This window comes from Camelus ferus, chromosome 17 (genome assembly GCF_009834535.1).
Source record: "Camelus ferus isolate YT-003-E chromosome 17, BCGSAC_Cfer_1.0, whole genome shotgun sequence".
Taxonomy (NCBI): Eukaryota; Metazoa; Chordata; class Mammalia; order Artiodactyla; family Camelidae; genus Camelus; species Camelus ferus.
The window spans coordinates 49,252,138-49,276,217 of NC_045712.1; the positions used below are offsets into that span (position 1 = coordinate 49,252,138).

General features: G+C 40.5%; 1 long non-coding RNA gene across 2 annotated transcripts; it reads left to right on the plus strand.

Annotated features, from left to right (window-relative positions):
- The first annotated feature begins 909 nt into the window (after positions 1 to 909).
- On the plus strand, positions 910 to 15,985 carry LOC116657298. Of its 2 annotated transcripts, XR_004312441.1 has the most exons (4): positions 910 to 1,249; positions 1,593 to 1,871; positions 9,622 to 9,698; positions 13,447 to 15,985. It is a non-coding gene; the product is annotated as an uncharacterized LOC116657298 (long non-coding RNA). The 2 variants fall into 2 exon arrangements; XR_004312440.1 differs by having other exon boundaries at positions 910 to 1,871.
- Positions 15,986 to 24,080: the final 8,095 nt, after the last annotated feature.

Sequence of the window (24,080 nt, forward strand, 5' to 3'; positions counted from 1 at the left end):
CCCATCTTCAGAATGACCGATTATTCTCTGCCGTTCATCTGGAAGAGCGGGCGAGCACAAAAAGAATACAATTAACCACCAAATTGTCATCTTCTTCAAATAAAATTCTGATCTCTGGCTTGAATGTTGCAATGAAAGGGTCACGGTTTCCTTGTGTGAATAGGTCAAAAGAAATGATTTTTTGTTTCCTGAACTGTCACTTGATGCAATGAGCTTATTCTGTTTGTTGACAAACTGTTAAGAAAACAAACTTGGGTAAGTTTCACAGGACTTCGTGATTGAAATTCTAGTGCCCAGAGGAGTGGTGTCAGAGTGGTGAGGCATCCGATAATGATCTCAGAAAACTTCCCAAACAGTGTGACTATTTCATTAGCAGGGAGGGTGGGGAAAGACTGACTTAATTCTTCAGTTATCCCATCTTGGAGAGACAAACTGCTTTACTCCAGGGACCCCTTTGGTGTATTGGTACAACTATTATTGAAAGATTAGAATTATTTGTTGGCCTAGTTTTTTTTTTTCCCCCCCTTTATTAATTCTTTTTTAACTTGAGGGTTAATTAGGTTTATTTGTTTATTTTTAGTGGAGGCATTGAGGATTGAACCCAGGACCTTGTGCATGTTGGGCACGTGCTCTGCCACTGAGCTACACCCTCCCGTCTAAGATTACAACTATTTTTTTTTTCGGTTTCTAGATACTAGATTTTACTTCACAGTTCTTTCTTTTTAACTGAAGTACAGTCAATTACAATGTGTCAATCTCTGGTGTACAGCACAATGTCCCAGTCATGCATATACATACATATATTCATTTTCATATTTTATTTCACATTTCTTTTTTTTTTTAAACTTTTTTATTGAGTTATAGTATTTTTAAATATTAAGTTTTTGGCACTCTACGGAGGGCTGAGAAACTGGATTTCCACTGACTTGTTCTAGTGGTCAGCTGGCTGGCTCCTTTAAGATCTCCATGCTTGGAGAAGCTTGATATTTGCTTGTCTTCCTTAAGCCTCACAAAGGCTCTGTGTCCGGGTCTGTCAGCTGTTCAGCAGGAATGAGTTTCCTCTTCCTCCTGGGCACAAAGCTAGACCACATCTCCCGGGCTCCCTGGCAATTTACTGTGGCCATGAGGCTGAATTAAAACCAGTGGAACGTTTGCAGAAGTGGTTGGTGCCATTTCTGAGCCAAGCCTTTTAAGCAATAGCTCCATCTCCTCCCTGCTCTATTTCTTCCTTTGCTGATTAGATGCGGATGTAAGTGAGACCTCAGGGAAGGGGCGCTACGTGATTAAACATAACGTAATACAAACGGACCTGAGATGCAGGAGAGCCACCCATCGCCCGGAAACAACGCACATAAGCAAGAGACAAACTTTTATTCGGCTTGAGTATTTTATATTCTGAGGTCTCTTTGATACAGCTGCTAGCATGACCCTGACTTCTAAGGCATTTGAGTCGCTGGCCATGAACGGGGGCGGCCCCAACAGACGTGTCTTCATGAAACCCACAGGGAACATTGCAGAGACGTAATCCTTCCGCCTTTTCTTCCTTTCCCTTCTCATTTTTCGTTTCTCATCGGCTCCCTTCCTCTTTTTAGGTTTTAATTGATTAATTTGTTGGTCACGAGGGCTCTTCTTCTAATCTTGTCACCTCCGCCCCCACCCCCAAACGTCCACGGAGGAAGACTGGGTTTGGAAAAAGTCACCAGGAAAGATGTTCACGAATTCACCGAGGATGACAGTGAGGGTGAGACGGCAGCTTGGCGAAGGATGTGCGGAGATTAACGGGCGCTCTCAGCGAGATGAGGTTTATTTCCTCCGCCAGGATGGGGAGAAGACACCGCGGCTCCTTAGGGAGGCCGGTGGGTTAATTTCAGGTATGTAAGTTTGGTTTTTGTTTGTTTGTTTGTTTGTTTTTTAAGGGGGAAGGTAATTAGGTGTTGTTTTGTTTTGTTTTTTAAATCTTTAATGGAGGTACTGGGGATCGAACCCAAGAGCTTATGCATGTTAGGCACGCACTCAACGCCTCAGCTATACTTTCCCCAGGTATGTTAAGTTTTTAAATTCTCATTCAAGAAAATGCACATACATTCCCTCGACCTTTTCAACTGTCAAAAAAGTAGATGTGATACACAGTGTAGCGTGGACAGCCAGCTAGACGGTGTGAGCCATCTTATTTATAGTCTTATTTTTTTCTACTTTTTAGAAGTTATTTCTTGGTGGGGGAGGTAATTAGGTTTATTTATTTATTTATTTATTTATTTATTTATTTATTTATTTATTTAATTTATTTTAATAGAGGTACTGAGGATTGAACCCAGGACCTCATGCATGCTAAGCACACACTCTACCTCTGAGCTATACCCTCCCCTCAAGTCTTTTTTTCTTGATGATTCTTGGGGATTTTGATTTTGTAAAATGTGGTAATGGATAGTTACTTAGGGAGTTCAGGTAAGGACACTGATCTACAGTACCTCCTTGATGAGATCAGCCTGACAATTTCTGCAGTTAAGGAGAGCACGTGTTTTATTTTATTCACCTGGATATAGATGACACTGTGAACATTTTTTATTAAAAGCACAATATTTTCAATTGAAAGATACACAATCTTTGAAGAATTGAGTTATGAAACAAATGTACCCCATATTTTATTGTAAGAAAGCAGAATGAAAAAGGCAGGAAATATTTGTTGAACTCCTACCTATCAGGTACTGCTACACTTGTCTCTGGTGGTTCAACCACATCTATGCACTTTATTTTTCCATTCATTTTTAGTAGTAGAATATACAAGTATATCCTGGCACCTTCCAAGTTTTTGTGACATCATCTTATATATACTAGGCCGCATGCCCAGATGATAGTAAATCTAAACGAATGCATTTTTATCCCTCTGGGTCTTCCAATTTTGTTTGAAAGTGTCATAGGTCAGATTCCTGGAAAATGGGTTCTGAGCTTGGGAACCAGGTCGGTCTGTCCTTCAGAGCTGGTCCAAACCAAGACAAAGCTTCTGGGCCTCCTGGGATGCTGCTGTCCCCAGGGAGGAGTATAATCTTGGGCAAGGTAGCTTTCTTCAGCAGAGGAGAATTTCCAAAGAGGAGCTGAGCTGTGAGCCGTCAGTGGCCAATATCCCCCTCAGCGAGGGGAGTGAGTTCCTTGATCCAAGAGGGACCTGTTGGGCACATAGCATCCACTGTAAGCATACATGTGAGACTGTATCATTTTGTCATAAAAAGAACAATGACAAGATAGAAAGAAACAGATGGAGGAATGTGGGTAAACAGGGAGAAGGAAAATAATAAATCGGTATTTGGGGAAAAGGGGAAATAAAGATTAGAGAAAAGTAAATGAATCTAAAACATAAAATTTATGTGTACCATCTAACTGTGATTTCACAGCATAGCACATTCCAGTTGAATACAGGCAGTAAAATGGCCAAGGTCACTTGGTACATCAGAATGAGAGTTTAGGAAAACACCTGTGAATCGTGATTCAGAGGCTCACGCCATAACCTTCAAAGGCACGTTAAAAATGACTGGACATGCATTCTGTTAAACCATTTACCAGCAGGGCTCATTCAGTCATCAGACCACTTTCAGAGCACGAAGAAACGCAGTGATGAATATTGATGCTGTAAGTGAAGGAATTTAAATTTAGCACACCTGAGTCTTGGTTATCCATGAATGGTCAACTTTTAATCATCCTGGGGGGTGATTTTACATTGTGTACATCTGGCTTTGGAATCATTATACGCGTTTGGGGAGGAGTCATCTTGGTTTGGATTTCCTGGAAGCTGACCGGAGACAAAGATTCAAGGACTAGTGGTTTAGTGGGGAGTTCCAGGAAATGAAGGTGGGGAATGATACAGAGATGGAGAAGGCGGCCAGTCACAGGTGTGTCTGGAGCTCCACCCCACTGGGACATGCAAAACACGCTTTAGAATGATCTGGACGGAGGGGCCAGGAAGCTGGGGGAACAGTCCACAGGGCTGTTGTGTCTCTGAACAGCTGCTCAATTTCTCTCAATTTCAAGTCCTGGTTCTCTCAGCTTCAGATCTGCTTTGTGCGCAGGGGCGGCAGTCTCCCTGGGCTTAAGGAAATGGCCTCGGGGGACAGAGAGGCAGAAACTGACAGTTGGAAGCCTGCAGATCAAGCCTGAGGGGTGCATGCAGGGACCTGTCAAGGCGGCCTCTGCTACACTCATGAGCCTCACTGTATTTTTCTTTTCTTTTCTTTTTAATTTTTAAAATTTTTATTTATTTATTCAATCTTTCTGCGCAGAGGAGGTAATTAGGTTTATTCATCTATTTGCTTAATGGAGGTACTGGGGATGGAACCCAGGACCTCAGGCATGCTAGGCATTCACTCTACCACTGAGCTATACCCTCCCCTACCCCCACTGCTACCCCTGTATTTTTCTTGTTATGATGTTAAAAGTTGGTTTCCACCCCCGAGAACATGCCAGCGTGTGGCCAGAGAGAGAAAGATCCAGCGCTAGGCTGAGAAACACGACGAGACCACCGTGAGATCACACATTCGGGTGTGGGTTAGGCACCGGGGAAGTGGAGGGTTGATAGTGGCCACCCAGGCACTCGCTGCTGTAGGAAAAGCCCCGTAAATGAGAGCTCACGTGGCCAGTTTCCTCCAGGCATCCATCTGGGCCCTAAGACTCCTGAGCCGGAGAATCAGAGCAGAGTGGAAAGTTTTCAGGTGGCAGTTACCTTGGTCCTGTGCCAAAGGTATTACTCACTGGCCCACAAATCTCCAGCTGGTATTTCCCACCCAACAAAAGGGGAAAGAAAAGAGAGGAGTTCTTTGGCTGATTTTAACGTCACCTTGGACATAAAGCACGAAAGAGGAGGCAGTGCATTGGGAAAGAAGATTTCCCATGTCCTCCTTTATTTTTATCACAGGGCATCAATTATTGGTACCACTTAGGGAATCTAAGAATCTACAGTGTTTTCATTCTTTAACTAAATGTCTTCTGTTTATCTCATATCTGAGGAAAGAACTATTAACCTGCTCACTTCCTGAAGGGCTGGTTTGATATCCTTGACTCAGATGACTGCTGTGTGGTTGGGATCACCCTTCACTCTGTATGGTCAGGGTCTCCTCCCACACAGAGCTGCAGGGTGATCCCAACACATGCCATAAAGAATGAACAAGAAATGTCTGGACCCTGAACGTCCTCTTATGTCTTCACTAAGAAAATCCCCCTACAAATTTAATCTGTAAAAAACCAGCCAGGATCGTATTACCAGAGACGAAGAGGTTTCATTCATTCATTTATTTAATGAATCTTCATGCACTTTTATGTACAGAGTGCTGAGAGGGAGATGGTCAACACAAAAGGCATGAAAGCAATTAATTATAATCCAGCATGAAGTGAAGCAGGGCTCTGCTATCCCATGAGAAAGTTCATGGTGATAGCCCTTCTCCCAGTAAATCGTATTACCCTTCTATTTCATGCCACATTATTTGGCAGTTTTTAAACATTCTGCCCTCAGTGGTCTCCTGTGGCTTTCCCAACTTAAACGATAACCTTCTTAAGATCAGAAGGGAGACCGTGAGAGCTGTTTTCTAAGCTCTAAGTGTGTACAAATGTCCACAATTGTGTGTATCCAACCAGCTCCTCTGACCAGCTCTGGTATCCAGTACGGCTCAGCGAATCAGATTCGTGACTGCAAAATTACTTTTGAAACTGTCAATCGCTGTTACTGCACCTGACAGGCAAGCTAGGGATTCTTAAAATACAGTAGACACTTCCTGTCCTCAGAAAGTTGTCGGGCAAACTGAACGTGCTAGGAGCCACCTGCCCAGCGTTGCCTCCACCATGCTATTTCGTGTGCCCAGCCCTGAAGGTGAAACGTGGGCACCAGATCCCATGTTTATAAAGGGAATGAACTGTGTCTTCATAGTTTACCTCTAGTAAATTCCATTTATGGAATTGCTCAGACAATATTCTCTCAGGGTTGTTATGTTTGCTTGCAGAGTGAGTTCTTTTGTAAGGAAGGGTGTGGAACTTAGTGCTGGTAACAAGCTTCAGAACCAGTCTCAGGTCCCACTGCTGTGTAATGATTTCAGAACAACGGGTGGCAAGAGTTTGCATCTAATCTCGTCCAAGCTTCCCAAAGAAGCACGCTCGGTGCAGGCTTCAGCCTGTTCTGTCTTGACACCTCTGCTCCCCATTTACCAGATAAATATTAAAATGAATTCTACATGCTTCAGCCTTTGGAATCCAAGGTCTTTCTTACCCATGAGCAAGTCCCCTCTAATTACCTAGTGCCTTGCACACCGTCTCAAATCCCGATCCACTGTCTTTCCTTTGATCCTCTCTCCCTCCCAGGCTTCCCACCCTTTGGAACTTCTCTTCTTCGCCTTGCAACTTGAGTGATTTTATATAACACAGGTCTGCTCAAGTCATTCTTGGTCTTAAATTCCTCCAAATGGCTCCCGCTGCCTTCAGAAAATGCCAGCCCTGAAGTGTGTGTTCCTACTCTCGCCAGCCTCTTTGGGTCCAGGAATGACCCATGTCCTCCACCCCCAGTTCTTCTTGGGCTGTTTCCTCTGACTACACTCTTCCTCTGGTTTTACCCACCTTCTGCGTGAGGTCTCACTTAGCGGTCTCTGTGTTTGGGACTCCTTCTTCTTGACCCCAGGACTGAAGCTACCAGGCTCAGCCTGTCCTCATGTCCAAGCTCTTATACGCTGCACGGTGATTCCTCTTTCCTTGTCTGCTCTCCCTGTTAGATAGAAAGGTTCATAGGACAGGCCCTGGCTTTGTCTTGTTCACATAATATACTCACCGCTTAGCACACAGTGGGTTCTCAGTAGGGCCGGCTTCACGAGCACTTGGGAGGGAGCTGTGCATTTGGAGTTTAATGCTCGTCCACTGCTGTCTTGAACTTCTCGATCATTTGTCTTTGGATTTCTGTTTCGTGAGTGAAGTCCAGTGGAACAATGGAGCATGCCCCTGGCACGTGGAGCCTAGGCTCCCATCTGGTCCCACCTGGTCCCTGGGAGGCTCCTCCACCTCCACCCCATGACCACGGCCCCCCTCCCTCACCCTTCAACTCCACCACCCCCATTTTGGTGCAGGAGCAGGGAGGGTTTGAGTGGGTTCTAGTGCCCACATGTGGAGTCTCGCACAGAATTTGCAGTGCCCGTGAGGATCTGCACTCTCTCTGCAAGTGCCCATGTGTCCAAGGGAGCACAATGCTGAGCAGCAAATAAAAAAACACAATGACAATAAAACAGCCAAGACACAGAAGCAACCTAAATGTCCATCGACAGATGACTGGATAAAGAAGCTGTGGTATATTTATACAATGGAATACTATTCAGCAATTAAAAAGAATAAAATAATGCCATTTGCAGCAACATGGATAGACCTGGAGATCATCATTCTAAGTAAAGTAAGCCAGAAAGAGAAAGAAAAATACCATATGGTATCACTCATATGAGGAATCAAAAAAAAAAAAGAAAAAAGAAAGAAAAAAGAGGACACTAATGAACTCATCTATAAAACAGAAACAGACTCACAGAGATAGTAAACAATCTTATGGCTACTGGGGGAAAGGGGGTGGGAAGGGATAAATTTGGGAGTTTGAGATTTGCAAATGTTAACCACTATATATAAAAATAGATTTAAAAAAACAGATTTCTTCTGTATAGCAAAGGGAACTCTATTCAGTATCTTGTAATAACCTTTAATGAAAAAGAATATGAAAATGAATATATGTATGTATATGCATGACGGGGACATGATGCTGGACACCAGAAATTGACACATTGTAGCTGACTATACTTCAATTAAAAAAAAAACAAAACACACAACGACAGGTTGAGAAGGAGACCACAGAAGAAATAAAACAGACTTTTTCCCTGATTTTGGAACAAGAGGCCCTGCATTTTCATTTTGCACTGGGTCTCACAAATTACGTAGCTATCCCTGGCTCTCAATGAGTATTAGTTAATAGATGAATCAAAGAAATTTGATGAACTAAATGCATGTCTCTTTAAAGCAACCACAGTGGGGGGGTGGGGAGGGTATAGCTCATGCTTAGCATGCTTGAGGTCCTGGGTTCAATCCCCAGTATCTCCATTAATGTAATAAATAAATAAACCTAATTATCTCTTCCCTCAAAAGAAGCAAAAAAGCAACTGTGAATGAAAAATTTTGCAACTGTATCAGTAGAGAAAGGATGCTGTGGCAATCAAGTCATCTGCCCCTACCTCCACCCCTCACGGTGAGCAGAGGGAACTCAAGATGCAGACAAGCAGGAAGCCTGGCCTCTGCAGCCACCCCTAGCGGTGCACCCTGAGGGGACTCAGGATGTGGAGGAACAGGACACTGGCCCTAGACAGCTGGGTGCAGATCAAAGGAATGATTTCAACGAGCCCAGACCTTTGCACCTTCCCACACATAGAAAAGCACTAAATTCCTTAACTTGAGATATCTGGTTTTCTTTAATTAACAGTCATCTTTTGATGTTGTGACTACCTGGTCTTTGTTGTGAAAACTCCTGTATATCCTGGCTTCTACCTGGCCTCTTTGGAACAACCCCTCAGAGTGATCTGAGAGGCTGTCATCCTGGGCTGAGTCCTCAGAAAGTCCTCCGAATAAAACGTAACTCTCAACTTTTAGGTTGTGCATTTTATTTCGGTTGACGCCACCTTGATGGATTTTCTAATAATTGTAATTTCCTGTAACATTTTTGGAACTTCTTTTTAAGAAAGTCACCATTTTGTCAGTAAATATATTTTGAGCCCTTACTCTGCCAGGTTCTGGTGTATAGCAGTGAACTATTCCGATCAGGCTATGGAAAACCTTTATCCTTAGAACTGCTTTTGGGTGGATTTATTTGTGTAAAGAAGCCAAAAATCTCTGGGGGTCATATCTGCTGCAGAAAGTGAGCCATAAAACCAAGGAATGTCAATAATATCACTGGGACTAAAATAAACTTTATAACTATGGAACCATAAATTTAAAAAATTGAGTTTCCTATGTGCGTAAACTAGTTCTGAAGATAATTTCCAAGTGTAAGTTTCAAAACCATTTTGAACTTTTAATAAATGAAGAGTATCCCAAGGTGACTACCTTGAAGCATAAATTACACTTTAAATGTAAATAGTTGCTTTAAGAAAGCATTTTTGGGGGTAATTTCTATTTTCCTCTTTTCTTTTCTTTTTTTTTTTCTTTCTTTCTTTCTTTCTTTTTTTTTTTTTTCTTTTTGGCTTGTTTATTTGTTTTACTTATTTATTTGAATGGAAGTACTGGAGATTGAACCCAGGACCTCGTGCATGCTAAGCAGGCACTCTACCACTGAGCTATACCCTCCCTCTTACTTTATTTTCTGAAACATTACTTTTTAATCAAATCCCATACACAAAAGGACCCTGTAGCTGATCAAAATGTGGTTATTAGAAACGATCTGCTTCCATGACAGCAGGTTTCTTACAATCTCCATCCCTTTTTGTTTGCTGCTTTACTAGAGTTTCCAAATTATGATTTTGCTCATCATCTTTGGAGCCCTGTGATACACTATTTATTTCACAATTAGTCTCCTGTCTAGGCTGGCCCTTGTTAGCTGTGTTATCTTAACCTGTGTGTGCCTTCATTTCCTCATAGGATTGATAATGCGAGGACTAAATGAAGTAACACACACGAAGACCTTAGACTACTGCCTGGTGAATGGTGAATGCCACGTAAGAATTTTTTTCATCAGCATGACTGTGATCTGGCCCTATGCCTCCAGGCTGCGGGGAGGCAAACTTTTTCTCTAATGAGCTGGTCAGTAAGTCTTTAAGGCTTTGCGGGTCAGATGATCTCTGTCCCAACTACCCAAGTCTATTGTTGTAATGCTAAAATCACCCTTAGACCATCTATAGGTGAATGGGTGGGGCTAAGTTCCAATAAAACTTTATTTATAGAAACAGGTGGCTGGTCAGATTGGGCCCATGGGCAATTCTTCTGCTGACCCCCCTTTCGCCTCAACACAAACCTTTTTGAGTGTGAATGGCTGGTGAAGGCTTAGCCAGGAGACAAGAGTAGGGAGCAGTGGGGACCTCAGTCATCTGAAGCCCAGGTCACAGTAGTAACAGGCTTCTCTAGGTGTGGCGATGGCTCAGAGTGAGGGCTGAGATGCCATCTCTGTGGGCAGTGCAGCTGGGGCTGGTGGAGGTGGTCAAGGAGATAGGCTATAGCTGGAGAACTCTGTGTATCTCACTCTCCAGAATTAGTTCTGTCCTGAGCAGTTTATAAACACCCGTTCAGTGCCTACGTATGCAATGGTTTATTCTACTTTCGTGGTAGCCTGGTGTATATTTTATGTAACTATACAAAGGCCATATTTCAACCAATATTCAGTAGCCACCTGTAATCTTTTCAAAACTAGAGAATAATTTTTTGGGGAGGGATTTCTAGAACATTCTTCACCTATATAGTTCTTGATGAGTCTAAATATTAGTAGAAAGTGGAACCCCCTATTCAGTTATACTGGCCCTTGACCTGCTTGGCAATCACTTCCCCCCACCCCTGAGTGGCCTGAAAGGAGCAAGGAAGTTAAGTCTTTTTTTTTTTTTTTTTTTACCTTTTATTTATTTTTTAAAATTTTATTTGATTGCGTTATAGTCAGTTTACAATGTGTGTCAATTTCCAGTGTAGAGCACAATTCTTCAGTTACACATGAACATACATATATTCATTGTCACATACTTTTTTTCACCATGAGCTACCATAAGATCTTTTATACATTTCCCTGTGCTATACAGTATAAATTGTCAGTATCTACAAATTTCGAACTCCCAGTCTGTCCCTTCCCACCCTCCTCCCCCCTGAAGTCTTGTAGTTTTTATTTCCATATCAGGCCAGCATGCAATATGCTTGCTTAAGTAATAGGTATTAGCTAGATAGATAGGCAGATATGGGCAGATATGGGATATGTTTTCTCTATGAATTTGATGTCTTAATGTGCCTGGCAGTCAGCATTTCCTCTTTTGCAATACTTTTTTTCCAGTTTCGCTTGGGCACTCTCCTGCAGGTACCAAAAATTCCCTCCCTGCCAATGTGTAACACATTCTACTTTCGCATTGTGCTTTCCAGAGGCAGGACTTTTCCTACAAGCTTGAAGATGATCCAGACTTAAAGTGGGCTCTTATTAGGTAGAACAAAAGAAATTTTGATTCGTCGATGGATTGATTCAAGCAATAGCTACTCAGCTCCTAATCGTATGTGCCAGATAACCTACTGGTGCTTGGAGGTGCAGGAATGAACAGATACCATTTCTGCTCTCCCGGAACTTGCTGTTTATGGCAAGAGGTACATGCTAAACAATGATCAAACAGAGAAGGACAGCATGTAATTAGAACTAGCAAGAAGTGCTCAAAAGGAAATGAATGTTTATAATATTTCACAAATATTGTACTCATCTAGGGCCCTTGTTAAAATTATGGGTTTCTTGGCCCCAAAACAGATCTGCTGAATCATAATCTCTAGGGAAACCCATATATGTCACAAATACTCCTTGTCTAATCCTTATGAACAAGCAAATTTGTGAAACCCTAATAGAATGTAAAACAAAGACCAAAACGGCTAGCTTCCAACCAGGCAGGTAACTTTAGAAGTTTTCATTCTAAAGAAGGATGACTGGGCAGGTCCTTGAAGATTTGTTTTAAGAAGTAGCAGAAAATGTCCAGTTCACGTTTGTGTTTGCTGACATGACCTGTGGACTTAAATGCCGCCTTTATGAAACCCTTGTTAGGTTGCTAGGCAACGGGCTAGTCTACCAACGGGGCTTAGCTCCCTAGTGGTGAGATTTTTCTGAAACTCCCGCAGGTTTCTTTTCTCTTTGCTAAGAAAAATTTTCTTTTTATCCAGAAAAGATGCCACTGAGAATATTGACTTTAATAACTCAACAATCTTCTCCCTTTGGCCCCCACCAGCATACTCAGCAGACTTCATGGCAGATTTCCGTTTAACCTGGTCAGTTTTTGATTTGACCTCAGTGAGAGAAACAGTCCCTCTTACTGGCTTCTGAATATTGTTATACTGTAATTACACTGTTTAGTTTTAGTTACTAGTTCACGTGTTTGACTTTTTAAAAGTGGTGTGGAATATTTTAAAAGTGGTCTGGGGGGAGGGGGCGGAAAGGGACAGACTGGGAGTTTGAAATTTGTAGATACTGACAGGTATATATAGAATAGATAAACAAGATTATACCGTGTAGCACAGGGAAATGTATACAAGATCTTGTGGTAGCTCATGGTGAAAAAGAATGTGACAATGAATACATGTATGTTCATGTATGACTGAAAAATTGTGCTCTACACTGGAAATTGACACAACATTGTAAACTGAATATAACTCAATAAAATAAAATTAACCACCCCCCCAAAAAGTGGTTTGGAATATTCCTATTGTAAAACATTGTAAAATTTCCATGAGTATTTTAGACTATTTTGTCTTAAAAAATCATGTTTACAGCTTTTCTCTCAATATAAAAATAATCTATTCACAGTAGAAATTTGTAGAAACCTATAAAGAATGAAGTTTTACATTTTAAAGTCACCCATAATCCTACTACCCTACAACTGTGAGCATTTTAGTCTATTTCCTTCTAACCATTTTATTAGTAATTTTTAATGTATTACTTTCGATTGCTCACTCACTGATAGTTATACCTGAGATTAAATTCTATATTGAGTTTGTACCCAGGTCTTGTAACAAAACTTGATACCCTGAACATTTTTTCATTAAAATTTAGAATGTCTTTTTGATGAGTACATTATATTCCATATGCAAACATTTATGTAATCATTTTTCATTGCTTTGGTTTTATGTGGTTGTTAATTTTTTGCTTTCGTACCTAACATTGGCATAAACCTTTTTGTATATAAATCTCTGTCTATAGCTACAACTCATCTTGCAAGACAGTCCTAGTCATGAAAATACTGGACTGAAGTACATGCTCTTTTTTGAGATTAATCCATGTCGTCCAGTCGCTTTTCAGGAAGATGGTACCAATTTAGGCCCAGAGAGTGTCTTTAGAGGGAGAGGCTAGAAACCATCCTTGACTAGATGGATCCACTGGGACCAATAAACACCAGGAAACGGATGTGATTTATGGCCTCACCAGTTAGTCTCCATGTGTTCTGTGATCCCAGACTGACCCTCTTAACTCTGACACTGTATTTTCACAATGAACGTCATACGTAGCTCATGGAAAGAGCCCTGTCAACTTGTCTCCACGATTCTCCCAAAGTCTTGAAGAACATGTCTTACTGATGGTGAATAGTCATGTCATCCTTATACACAAAGCTCATTTTATGACTAGAACCATGGTCTGTATCTCTACTTATAAACCCTATTGTTACATGGCATTTAAAGGGGAGATAAAACTGGTGAATAATAATACCAGCCACTGGTAAATAATACTACTAGTTTTCCCATTTGCAGGGGATATATTCTCAGTCCTCAAGTGGGAACATTTCCAAATGCTCAGCGCTTTTTCTGGTGATTGTCTCTAAGAAAAGATGAAATGCTGGTGCTTGTAGCTTCCTACTTGGTAAGATATCTTTTTCATCTTTCTCTCCCCACCTAACTTTCAATTGGGAATAATGTCTTGACAGACTTCAGTTATGAAAAACAAGTAAAAGGAAAGGTTACAACTTTTCAGTCCTAGCTACCCCGAGTTACAAGGACACATGTGGTATTTAAGAGAAGTTGTCGCGTGGGTGGGCATATGCCCAGTGACGTGTGACGAGCTTGCTCATCGCACCTAGTGAATCAGTTGATGTAAGAAAGGCACTCTAATTTACTTGAATAGACTGGGGCTTGTGTTGCTTTTGTGTGTGTGTGTGTGAGAGAGAGAGAGAGAGAAGTAGGCATGCTGTTTCACATATAAGTGCACATGTACTTGTCTTTTGGCCTCGAGCAGTGACGACTGCAGAAGTCTCCGAGATGACTGGAGAGCATTCAGAAGCACCTCAAGGGCTTCATTCCCGCTTGGTCTGATTTCTCTTCACTCTGTGGCAATTCATCACCAGCCTGAGTCTGGCCAAGATACAGCACAACAAGAGGTACCCAGACTGACCCCAGGGTGGGAAAAAGCTCTTCGTCACAGGCAGCTGTCTTTAAGAGATATCTCTTGGGAGAGGAATGGCATGGATGCGGGAACAGGAAAAGAAGCTGTTAAGACAGGCAGAAGCTGGAAGCTGCTTCCAGCCCAGGAGGAGACAGCCTCCACCCCTGCGATCCAGAAAGGAGCACCCCCAGGGCTGTCTGTGGTCAAAGTATGTGCTGCCCCCATTCTGTCCAGTATTTTCTTATCTATTACCTTATTTGGCTTTTTGCAACATCTTTGAAAGTGTTACAGGTCTGCAGTCCTTTATTTGAAACCCTTAGGGCCAGATATTTTAGATTTCCGAATTTATCAGAATTTCCACAAGGGTTATAATGCAGTTATGTATGTTATGAAATAGCCCTAGTAGGGTCTGGGACAACATCAGACATATTAATATTTCAGTAATGAGGAATATGGGTATTCACAGGAAGGACATAAAGGCTGCAAACAGCCTCATCTCAGTCCAGCTTAGATTTTTTTGCAGCCAAATGAGTTATAAAAAGCCATTCATGTCTCAGAGATTTATGGAGTTTGCAGCTGAAGATAAGGGATTATGGCCTCAACTGTCCCCGTTTTATAGATGAGGAAACAGAAGTTCAGAGGCATTCAGTGACATAGCCAATGTTAGTTTCAGATTATTTTAAAATGTGATGATTATAAGTATTCCAACATGATCTAAAACAATCCAAGTACTTATCCTAACATTTATTCAGAGAGGGTTTTGTTCTGAGAGTTTTGAGTCCATGGCAAAAATGTTTTCTTCCATCCCTGCCTCCCTGAAAGTCTGTTACATCTTTGTCCATGTTTCTCAAAATGGAACCCTGGGATTTTAGATTCCTTCTTTGGTTCAGATGAGTGAGTTCTCCAGAATTCATTCCGGTCTCAGTCATGGAGCTGGTTAAAGGGACCACTTTCGTAAAACGGGTAAGTGTTTATTGAAACAACTGTGTATAAAGAGTGGTCCTGAGAAGGAAAAAAATGTTCCAAGGGTCTTTCAGTGCTTCCCTGGCCCAAGTGCTAAGAGGAATGGTCTTTGGAAAGCAACCAAATATAAACCACATCCGGTGTACCTAGGTGTGACCGAAGTGGACTCTGACTTTTAAAGAACACTGTCCAAATCAAAATGTGCAACAATGTTTAAAAGGAGCTTGCTGACACATCTTGAAGCACCAATTCTCTACCCACCAGCCACCTGTTCCTCAACAGTAAATTACACTATTTCGGTGCCTCAGCAAACTAGATGGTGATCTATAACTCTGAACTGACTCAGAAAAAAATCAGCATTGCTGAACAAATAATGAGCTGAGCGTTAACCAGTCTAGTCTGGTCAGTTTCAGGCCCCTTCCTAACTTGCTATGTTATTGATCATGATTGTGCTTACAATCTTGAGTTTCAATAATTGTAGTTCCTTCTGGATCTATATGTGTGTAAAAGAATTCAGAAACAGACACACAAATCATTGAAAAGGGCCCATTGAAGCTCAACATATTTTACCGAGGTGCTGTGATATACTCTTCAAAGAACAACATAGAAATTCCATATAATCACAAATATGTAAAACCAGGTTAATGGAAAAACAACCCACTAATCCTAGATTGCAAAGTGTGTGTGCACACGCATGTGTGTATAATACAGTATCTATGTTTCTTTTTGTTTTATGTCAGGTTTATTGAGATATTATTTATATGCGTATTAAATATAATTCATCCATTTTAGTGTACAGTGTTGTGAGTTTTGACAAATGTATACATACAGTTGTGTAACTACCATCATGATAAAAATTACTTCAGTTCCGTAACCCTGAAAAGTTTCCTCCTGTCCCTTTGGATCTGACACCCAATTCCCACCCCCACCCCTAAACCCTGGCAACCATTGATCTGTTTTCTGTCCCTTGCTTTTCTCAAGAATGTCATATAAATGGAATAAGAAAGAATGTAGCCTTTTGAGGTTGGCTTCTTTAACTTTAGCAAAATCCATTTTGGATTCATCTGTATCGTTGTACGTGTCAGTCAATTTCTTTTCTTTTTTTTTTTTTTCTATGTGTAAAGTTTTTTTACATTTTCTTTTTTTTTCTTTTTTTTCTTTTTTTAAATTTTTTTAATTTTTATTTATTTATTTTTTTTTACATTTTCTTTTATTAAGTGATAGTCATTTTACAAAGTCGATTTCTTTTTGTTGAAGTTTGGTATTCCATCGTAGGGAAGTCTCACACTGTGTTTATCCACTCACTCTCATTTTTCCATAACTGTCATTTATTGATAACTCTTATTAAAGACATTAGCATTGTTTCCAGTTGGGTCATTAGGAATAAAGTTATTATAAGCATTTGTATGTAGGATTTTTGCTGTGAAAATTAAGTTTTATTTCTCTTGGATAAATATTCAGGAACAGTACAATATTTCTTGCTTTAACACAATTAATTTATCAAATTTAATGAAGTATCTATACATATAAAGTAATGGGAAAGGACTGATGATACAATTTTCTGTGAAACCAAACCAAAGAAAACATTTTGCCTAACTTATATTGGTGTTTCAAGTTAAGGTGATGTTATATATTATTGGGCTAATACAAAATTTTCTATTTTACCTAAGTGAGAACTTTGTAGATTAGAGAGTACACTGGGAAATATGATGAAGAAGGAATTTTTCAAATACCAGTTCAGGATTCTTCCCGCTAAGTTACCCCTAAAGACTTGTGGGTAAGAATAAATCAAATCCCACTGTCCTACCTATGTTCAGCTTGAAAATATGTAACATTTAAAATTAGACTTTTTTAAATACAGAGAAATACAAAGAAAAGAAACAAAATATGGCCATTATTTTTACTGCTCATACAACTGTCACTGATATTAAAATATAATAATATGAACAATAATACAACAAGGACAGGTCATTTCACTTTCTGCAAAGATACCTGTCATTAGCAGTTTAACTTCCTTCTAGAAGGGAATAGATATAGATACTAATATAAATATAAATATATATATATATATATATATATTTTACTTACAGAAAGAATCATAGTACACCCACTGTTGCTCACTTGGCTTTTTTTGATAACTTAATAATGTGAATAGTGTGTCCTGAAACCCTTTCCTTATCAGCATATTTATCTAACTCATTCTTTTGATGCTAAATTGTATTTATTCATTGAGTACCAAAATCTATTTAACCAGTACCCTTTACTGATGGACGTATTGATTAATTACTACTAGTGTTTATATATATATATATATATGATCAGTTTACAATGTGTCAATTTCTGGTGTACAGCATAATATTTCAGTCATACATATACATATATATATTCCTTTTCATATTCTTTTTCTTTATAGGTTACTACAATATATTGAATATAGTTCCCTGTGCTACACAGTATAAACTTTTTTGTTATCTATTTTATATACATAGTAGTCACTATTTGCAAATCTCAAACTCCCAATTTATCCCTTCCCACCCCCTTCGCCACCCTGGTAACCGTAAGTTTGTTTTCTATGTCTGCGAGTCTGTTTCTGTTTTGTAAATAAGTTCATTTGTCTTTTTTTTTTTTTTTTAAGATTCCACATATAAGTGATGTCATATGGTATTTTTCTTTCTCTTTCTTACTGCCAGTATTTTTTTTCTATCACACATGTTTCAGTGAACATGCCTGATCATATACTTTACTCACTGTTTTTTTTATTAGTGAAAGCAAATTAAAATGCTTTTTTCCTCCCTGTGGCACCAACTTCAGCTTTATTTCTTAGGCTTTTTAAAAAAATATTAAGACTTGATTTGTAAAAGCAGTTTTAGGTTCCCAGCAAAACTAAAGGGAAGGTAACAGAGATTTCCCTTGCATGGCCTGCCCTCCACACATGCACAGCCCCCTGCCCCCAACTATCACCATCTCCCACCAGAGTGGTACTTTGTTACAATTGATGAATCTACATTGACACATCGTATTCACTCGAAGTCCATAGTTTACATTATGGTTCACTCTTGGTGGTGTACACTCTATGGGTTTAGACAAATGTATAATGATATTTATTCATCATAATGCTATCATATAAAGTATTTTCATAGCCCTTAAATCCTCTGTGCTCTGCCTATTCATACACATCCACCTCCCCACTCCAATTCCTGAAACCACTGATCTTTTAATGTCTTCATAGTTCTGCCTTTTCCAGAATGTCATATAATTGTAATCATATGTGTAGGCTTATCAAATTGGCTTCTTTTACTTAGTAATATGCATTTAAGGTTTTTCCATGTCCTTTCATGGCTTGATTTTTTTTTGGTGCTGAGTAATGTTTCATTGTATATATCCACCACAGTTTATTTATCTGTTCATCTATGGAAGGACATCTTGATTATTTCCAAGTTTTGACAATTACAAAGAAAGCTGCTATAAACCTCTATGTGCAGGTTTATGTGTGAACCTAAGTTTTCAACTCCACTGGGTAAATACCAAGGAGTGCAAATGCTGGATCATATGATTAGAGTATGTTTGTTTTTGTAAGAAACTACCAAATCATCTTCTAAAGTGGCTTTTTCATTTTGCATTGCCACCAGCAATGAAGGAAAGTGCCTGCTGCTCCACATCCTCGTCAGCATTTGGAGCTGTCAGTGGTCTGGATTTTGGCCACTCTAACAGGCGTGTAGTTTCATCTCATTGTTGTTTTAATTTGCATTTTCTTAATAACCTGTGATGTTGAGCATCTCTTCATGTGCTTAACTGACATTTGTGTCTATTCTTTGGTGAGCTCTCTGTTAAGGTCTTTGGTCCATTCTTTTAATTGGGTGTTTATTTTCTCATTGTTGAGTTTTAAGAGTTCTTTAAAAGTTCTTTACATATTTTGGGTAACAGCCCTTTATCAGATGTGTCATTTGCAAATATTATCTCTTTTGAAATGCTTTTTAAGTCTTGAAGGGGAAGTGTCCTTATCAAGGAAGAGGAATGGTGGTGTTGATAGTGTTACATCGTAGGTGAACTGCATATGTACCCACAGGCTTCCTGTCATATTTGGCTTGATCTTAGTGATCAGTATCCTTCTCTATCTCTCTCTGGATGACTGTTCGAGTAATAGGCTCCAGGGTGTCTGGGAGGATATTGGCCTATTGATTTGGTTGCTTTATTGGAGACAGATAAGTTTCACAGATTAGATGCATTGAGCTCAGTTTTCAGTTCCAGACATGTTTATCCATCTCTCCAGCTGGATATCCCTGAGGACATCAAATTCAACCTGTTCATGAACCTGGGTCATCTTTGGTTGTTCCTCCTGCAGCTTCTGTATCTAAGGAGTCACTATGTTTTATCAATTTTACTTCCAAACTATATCTTATATCTGACTTATGTTTTCTATTTCCTTTGTCATTGCCTTAGCCCATGCTTTGTAACCCAGGGTCATCCAGTATAAATAGAAATATAATGTGAGACAAAAAAAGAAAAAGAAAGAAAGAAAAAGAAAAAAGAGGACACTAATGAGCTCATCTACAAAACAGAAACAGACTCGCAGACATAGTAAACAATCTTATGGTTACTGGGGGAAAGGGGGTGGGAAGGGATAAATTTGGGAGTTTGAGATTTGCAAAGGTTAACCACTATATATAAAAACAGATAAAAAACAAATTTCTTCTGTAGAGCACAGAGAACTATATTCAGTATGTTGTAACAACCTTTAATGAAAAAGAATATGAAAATAAATATATGTATGTACATGCATGACTGGGGCATGATGCTGTACACCAGAAATTGGCACATTGTAACTGGCTGTACTTCAATTAAAAAAGAAAAAACTTTAACGAAAGCCATATAGGTAATTTAAAACCTTCTAGTAGCCACATTAAAAAAGATCAAGAGACATAGGAGAAATTAGTTTTAATATTTACTTAACCCAATACATATACCCAAAATATTACCGCCTCAACATGTAATCAAATTAAGATGAACAAGATTACATTCTGCTGTGTGAGTCACAACTTGGTTTCTTGCTGCACATCTCAGTTAAGACTGGCCGTATTCCGAGGGCTCAATGGCCACCATGTTTGAGCCAATCTTCTTGCCCTTAGCATTGCTCCATTCTTTCGTATGGTTAGGTCTGTAATACATCATTTCCCTCCCTAGAACCTCTGGTGGTGGGCCTGCAATTGCTTGTAGAAAAATGTCCAATTTTCTTACTGTTCAGTCCTTCACTCTGTTATTTTATTTTTATTTTTTCACTATTATTAGGTAGAATTGTTACAATTTGACTGCACATATACAATATATTGCATGTAAATTCATATACACCATATACTGCACATATTTTTAAAATTTACATATACATTCCGTATTTTTAAAATTCCCACTATGTGCCAGGCACTGCAGGGTGTTTCCAGGGACAAGACAGGTATGGTCCCTGCCCCTGAAGAGTGTTCATTCTAATGGTATATAAGGCCATTCCCCTAGCGTGAACTTGAGCCTGTCTTTCCCCCACCTCATTGTTTCCCAAGCAGGTAATCATAATGTGTTTGTAATGAGTGTTTCTTCTGTTAGGCGCTGTGCCCTAAGCTCTCATTTCATCTTCACTGCAAAGTCACGACAGTACCACTATTATCCCCAATTACCATTTCAAAACCAGTTTCAAAAAGAAGGCTGGTCAGGTCAGGTGACTTGCCTACAGACATAACCACTAGCACAGGGGAATCAGCCCCCGGCAGTCTGCTTCCAGACGGGGATGTTTCACCACTGGGCTACCCTGACTGCTTCAGATCTATCCCTTTGATCTTGCTGCTACCTCTGCCTGTGAGGCCCTCCTGCTCCCCCTACCCCCACCCTTATTTGCTGAAGTTACACCAGGATCATTGATGACTCAGTTTCTATCTACTGTGTCTTGTAGCTTTTTCAGACACCTTCCTATCTGTCCTTTTCCCACAGCTGGCAGCCCCGGCGCCTTCTACCTCTAGCAAAAGTCATCCCAGTGTCTTTTATTGAACTTCCCACAGCTGTATTAGAGTGTACAGGTTGCACTGATGACTTTTTAATTTAATTTTTTTATTGAAGTATAGTCAGTTACAACGTGTCAGTTTCTGGTGTACAGCACAGTGTCCCAGTCACCTATATACATACATATACTCATTTTCATTAAAAGTTATTACAAGATATTGAATATAGTTCCTTGCTCTATACAGAAGAAATCTGTTTTTTATAAAATCTATTTTTATATGTAGTGGCTAACATACAGGTCTCCAGTCTGAACTCCATGAGATCAGGAGGTCTGGTGTTTCGTTTTGTTTTTTTTGTTTTAACTTATCTGTAGGCCTAGCCTACTGAAATAAAGAGGAATAATTTTTTTTCTAATATTTTCCTTTTGTCTTTTTCCCCAATGAGGTTGCTCTAGTGCTCTTGTAAACACTGTTCTAAATATTTTATTTTACTTTTATTTATTTATTTTATTTTTTCGGTGGGAGGAGAGGTAATTAGGTTTATTTATTTACTTATTTATTTTAATGGAGGTACTGGATTGAACCCAGGACCTCATGCATGCTAGGCACTCGCTTTACTACTGAGCTATACCCTCCCCCGTATTCCAAGTATTTTAGTTTTTCCTATAGAATCAGACAACTGGTAACATTTAAATTTCAGCTAGTACCAAGAAGAAGCAATGAAGAGACACACAATTGTCAAAGGAGCCTCTGCTAAAGGGTAAAGGATGGTTCCAGACTTTTCAAAATGGCAGAGAAAATGCTATTTGTCTTTACAAAATATGTCCTGTCTCATCGAGAACTGTTAGGGGAAGATTTTTTTTTTTTGCCTCAGGATGAAGACCTTGCCAAGGGATTGTACCCAAGTCCCTGCTAGTATTACCCACTGTTCCAGAAACCCAGGAAGTGCCCTGGATTTGGGATACACTTATGTGTCATGGATTTTAGGTGCTACAAGTTCATTGTTAGTGATGAATTAGGTTCACCTTTGTTTAGCAAATGTTTCCCTGTGCTACATTTTGGGTGAGAATTTAAAATACTAAGAAAACAATTTGCCTTCCAGCACTTCTGAACATTTTATAGCCACCTTCATTTGCATGAAGGCGATTTTAACGGATTATCTCCTTTACTTACTTCTTTACTTCATCTCAGAATGACCCCTGGCTGAGCATGAAGTGGGCAATTGAGAGTAATAAGTTCTGTATTTCAGATTTTTACTACGTTAATTTTTTCTAGCAGTTGGGATTTGAAGTGAGAGGTGGAAACATAGAAGTCACTCAAAAAATCATCGTGGACTCAATAAACCAAGGATTTATTATTATTTTTTTAAGTTGGATTAAGAGGAGCTCATTTGCAAGCATGATCTCTTGAGTGTATATATATATATATATGTATATTTTTTGAAGTACAGTTAGTTACAATGTGTCAATTTCTGGTGTACAGCATCATGTCCCAGTCATGTGTATATATATATATATATATATATATATATATATATATACATATATTCATTTTCATATTCTTTTTCATTATAGGTTATGACAAGATATTGAATATAGTTCCCTGTGCTGTACAGAAGAAATTTGTTTTTTATCTGTTTTTATATACAGTGGTTAACCTTTGCAAATCTCAAATTCCCAAATTTATCCCTTCCCATTGAGCATATATTTTTAAGTCCTTCTTGAAGCTGACCACTTAGCTCTGTCAACTCTGGCAGCAAGTGTACAGGCTCCTACTTTGCTTGTGTCAGTACTCTGGCCACATCCTCCTCAGCTGTGTCCCAGGATGCTCCTAGGTCTTAAAGGATGTTGGCCTCCCCCCTCCCCCCTCCCACATTCATTAAATTAGCATATGTACTGAGCACCTACAAAGTCAAACACTCTTGTAGGCATGTTGGTAATTAACAGTGAATGAAACAGACAAAAAAGTTACCGTTGTGTTGTGCAGTTCAGAGATGAAGTATCTTTGCATTAACGTACAGTGTCTAACTGTAGTCTTCTTTAAATGGTAGCACAACTGCTCGTTACACAAGTAGGTGAATAATGTACACCCGCCTAAAAGGAACTCTCTGGGATCTTAAGAAAAAGGGGACTGAGACCCACACCAGGAAGGAGTCAGCCAGCATAATTAACTACCTATTTCTGACAAAGGGCTTTACTAAATATCCCATTTAAGGTGGATAGGATAAGCGCTCCAGACCTACTGTAATATAACGTTTCCTTCCGTAGCACTGATTTAGCTCTTCTCAACTAACCCTTTTGTTACCTTTTATTAAGCAGGCAAGGTAATCCAGTTAACAAACATGCCTATAATCAAGCATGCTGCGTGTCAGCCACGTTTACGGATGGAAATTCACTTAATCCTTCAGTGACCCTGTGGCAGGCACCATGGCCAACTCCAGCTGGAACTGTGGGTGTTTCAGAGGTGCCCTAGAGGGTGGACTGGAGTGTGGGAGCCGCCGTGGTGGCCGGCCAGGGGGAAGCACACGAGGATACCTGACCAGGAGTTGGGGTTCGTGCCTACGGAACTGAGAGGAAAAAGAAGACTGCAGCCCCGTTAGCTCCCGTGGGGCTCCCGTGAGCGTCCTTGGAAGGGCTGGCGCCCTTCTCCCCTCCTGCCGCTGGAGAAGCCAGTTAGGAGCTAAGCGCAGTGGCGACCCCCACCCACTTCCGACTAGAGAGACGAGTCACACACTTAGTTTCGGTCAGTTAAGGTTTTACAAAGAGGGGCGGGCCTCCGGAAGCGGTGGCGTGGCGGGGTGGGGGTGTTGCGGAGCCCCGAGAGCCTCCGATTGGCTGGGGCGCGTCCGCCCCCTGCGGCCCCCCGGCCCCCTCCCCGCGGCCTGGCCGCCGAGCCCGCGGGCGCGCCTGGGAGGCCCGGGGGCCGGCCCGGCCGGGGGCGGGGCGCGGGAGGCGGGGCGCTGGGCGGGGCCGGGCGGTGACGCGCCGCAGCCGCCCCGCCCCCGGCCTCCGCAGCGCCGTCCTCCCCGCCTCGGCCTCCCGCTCGCTCAGTGCTGGTTCCAC